The sequence below is a fragment of the Tasmannia lanceolata genome, unplaced genomic scaffold (genome assembly GCF_043159265.1).
Source record: "Tasmannia lanceolata isolate RefF3 unplaced genomic scaffold, GAP_Taslan_0.1 ptg000002l, whole genome shotgun sequence".
NCBI lineage: Eukaryota > Viridiplantae > Streptophyta > Magnoliopsida > Canellales > Winteraceae > Tasmannia > Tasmannia lanceolata.
Genome location: NW_027518679.1, coordinates 43,873,450 through 43,877,435, shown reverse-complemented (window position 1 = coordinate 43,877,435; position 3,986 = coordinate 43,873,450).

Genomic DNA, 3,986 nt, shown 5'->3' with positions numbered 1-3,986 from the left:
TTAGAGTTAGGAGGCCTCAAGTCGATCGGTTAGACATTTAGTCGAACCGATGGCTAGACTAGGAAGCATATAGTCAGCTCATGGTTTTCCTTAGGTTGCACAGCCTAGTTACACATAGGATGTAGGGCCCACCTGCATTAGCTTAAGGCTAATCAACTTGCATTAGTTAGGGCATATAGAGAGTCTTAAAAATTACAATTTACATGAACTTAAGTGATCGTACAAAAAAGCTTTAAAAATCAGTCGAGTCTAGTGGATCGAATATAGGATAGTGGTTCTAGATGGTTAGGCATAGTAGTTTAGAATATGGCATCGAACTACGTTGACTCCGATTCTTCCCGAGGCCGGGATACGTAGAGCAGTTGGGATGGACGCCCATCTTGGTCCGAGTCAGGTCGCATTAGAGTTAGGACTCATTTTGTCCAGTCAGGTATAGAGTTGATTTGTGTTGTATGTTTTCGCTGTGTTTTCTTACTTTCATGTACAGATCCTATACATTTAGCTGTAACATGCATGTGTTTGCACACCAGAACTTAGACACCCATTAGGTATGTCACTTATAACCTAGTTATTCTCAGGTGACACTTTTATTTCTTTTATGTGTGTTTATTATTCCTCCGAGACATGCATGATTAGATAGACGTCTTCTCGAAGATTTGTGTTCCCATTTCATATGATTTTCGCCCAAAACTCTTCAAAATTATTAAGTAAATGGCATAAGAGACTAGGTGTTTGCACTTGGGCGGATGAGGTGCTCTTTAGACCTTCCGAATTCGTAACCAGGCACGAACCTTATTTTATATCTCTGGTTATCCGTTGCAACAGAGCATAGTATGGGATCCAGGGCCCATTTGCCTTTTTCCTTGGATGGCGACTCTTCTTTGTTTAAGGTACGCCTCGAATCTGGGCTAGTCCCCGAATCGAGAGGTATCTCACCTTTTATATCGCCACTCATACTGTGAGGGGCACTTCTTTCGAGAGTTCCTTGGTAGAGCTCTCCACTCACGTGGATGATCCTGAGACTTAGTGTGGGGCCTGTCCCCCGCCTCTCTCTCGGATCGGGGTCCACAGTATCCAATCAGCAATGGTGCCCTCCTCATAAAGGGATAGTCAAATTAAATTTCGATGGATCAAGTTTGGGCAACCCTGGCCCTGCAGGGATTGGTGGAGTATTAAGAGATAGTAATGGCGGGGTAGTTAAGCTTTTTCTGGTCCAATCGGTATAGCAGATTCGAATGAAGCGGAGGTAAGGGCAGCGCATCAAGGTATTATGAGCTTGGCTAGGGGCCGATCAGAAAGATGTATTGTGGAGGGTGACTCGCAGAATGTTATCAGCTGGCTTAGGGGCCCTCGGAGTTCCCCGTGGCGATTTCTTAAATTCTTTGACGAGATTAAAGATATCTTACAAGGGCTTCAGGTATCTTTCCAGCATGTGAGAAGATCTGCTAACGAAGTGGCTGATAAGTTGGCAAAAGATGGAGTATCGAAGCAGGATTTAGAACTTTATGATTTTCTCCCTCCTTAATTGTATCTCCCGAGGCAGTTTCAGTTCCGTGGGAGTGTTATGTTTTTCTGTTTCTGTAAGGGGGACTTCCTCAGTCTTCATTTAATATATTCTGCTACCATTAAAAAAATAGAATTAAGGAGGGAGAAAATCATGGCCCATCAAATGGATGGTTTGGATCATCCCATGGTGTGGCCTTTATAGTACTTTTTGAAAAATAATGGATTATAAGGGCATACACCATGTAAAATTTCATTTGAGAGAGAGAGACTAAAGAATGAGTAAATATACTTTTCTTTTTAGCTCAGTAAATTGGGGTTAGGCAGACCCCGACCAGCATATATTAAACAGAAAAAGAATTACAATCTAGGGTAGAGGGTCCCAGAGGAATCCTCTAAGGCAATTACAAAGAGATCATATGGAATACAAGATAGAGGAATGGGATCCCCTTTACAAATGCAATTGCTTTTAGATAGGAAATCAGCAGCCTTGTTACCTTATCTCCAAATGTGGCTGATTCTCCAAGAATTTAGGGAGATTAGATCTCGATGGAGCTTTTCAAGAACAGAGAATTTTCTCCATGGGCAAGGCCATTGCTTTATGATAATCTGAACTGCATTGAGAGAATCTGACTCTATCCATAAATTTTCCACCTGGCTATTTTTGGCTAGCTGAACACCCCTGATGATTGCTTCTAATTCGGCCTCTTGAATGGGGACCGAGTCATAGGCAACAAAGAAGAGAGAAATGATCTGGCATTTGCTGTCTCTGAGGATACCTTCCAAAGAAACCATATCAGAACTGATCGAAGCATCTGTGTTTATCTTTAACTCAGTTTGAGAAGGTAGCACCCACTGGCAAAATCTAGATTCTGATTGAGAATGAAAGAGGGGGCGATTCCAAATCTGGGCTATACGACTGTTTACTTCATTCAAATCTTCATTCATTTAAGGAAGAGAACACGGCTCCTTGCAACACGATAGATTCTATCTAAGATAATGCTCTTGTGAGTTTTTATCTTATCATGAAGTCTGCAATTTCTTTCTAACCAGATGTAGTAAACAGAAGTAGTTAAGAGGATTCTTGCAAGACAACCACTCTGGCCTTTGAATTTGAATATTTTCCGGATCCAACTCTCCTCTTCGCCAAACGAATTTCTCTGATTTTTCCGGAGGGATATTTTCCTGAGAATTGTTCTCCAGATCCAGGCATAATAGGAACAAGAAAAAAAAAAGTAATTAAGGCATCTCTTATCAGCATTGATAGGAAGGAAGGTGAGTCTATCTTTGGTTGGAAGACGATCTTGAATTGCTTGCCAGGCAGTGAAACTGAACTTCGGAATATGACCAGGGAACCACAAAGATGAAACCCAATCTGGAGGATGGTGAGAGGACCGAATCGAGTTCCATGCACTTTTGGTGGAGAGGTTCCATCAGCTTCAGGCATCCTTACTGGAAATGATGGAGTGGAAGAAGAGAAGAGGCTAGTGACAATGATGGCTTTCAGGATGTTGATGGATCAAGCTCCACCAACCATTAGATATCGTATCTGAGATGGTGGCTGATTCAGGGATGGAAATGGAACTCATAGATGATTGATTTTCCAATGGGCCGTTAGGATGCCAAGGGTCTTTCCAAAAGAGAAGGTTGGAATTTGGCCCAACAATATAGTAAATATGTTTTCTTGCTATGTCTCTTACCCTGAAAATATACTTGTGAGTAAATATGCTCGTGTCCAACTGTGTCCTTAATTCTATTAAATAATTGAATATACGGGCTTACAAGATGTAAAATCTCATCAGAGATGTTGCCTTTATTTAAGAGAGAAGGAGATTTTGAAACGGTTGCTTTTATTGATGGAGAGAGTTTATGGATTTATATACTGAGGAATGATAGAATGAAGGGCGCCCTTGCAAAAATCGGCTACAAGGGCGCTCCTATTGGTTAGTTTCAGCCAAGTGCATTCAAGGCATAACCGTTTCTGTATTTTTCTGCGCCAATCAGAACAATAGAAACGCTCTTGACCTCTTGTAGCTGTTTTTTGTAACGGCACCCTTCATTCTATCATTCCTCTTATGTAAATCCACCTCAGCACAAAACGGTTACAAAGCTATCATCTTTAATTAATGTAATAGATTTGGTTAAAATGGGTAAAAGTAAAAAAATTAAATGCTACTTAAGATGATAAATCCTAGATCCTAGCCCTCCGATTTATAGAAGTTTCCATAATATGCAGTTCCTCCATCGATCGGAGGGCTAGGATCATCCTATGGAATTTTATTTTTTTCGGCACAGCCTATTTACGTTATGGACGGTTTGGATCATCCTATAGTGTGTCCGTACAGTACTTTCTGAAAAAATAAGTGACTGTAAGGGCTTACACCATATAAAATCTCGATAAGTGACTGTAAGGGCTTACACAGTATTTTTAGTAGTTAAACCGCAAAACACTACCGCCACTACTCCTCCAAATTTGAAAACGC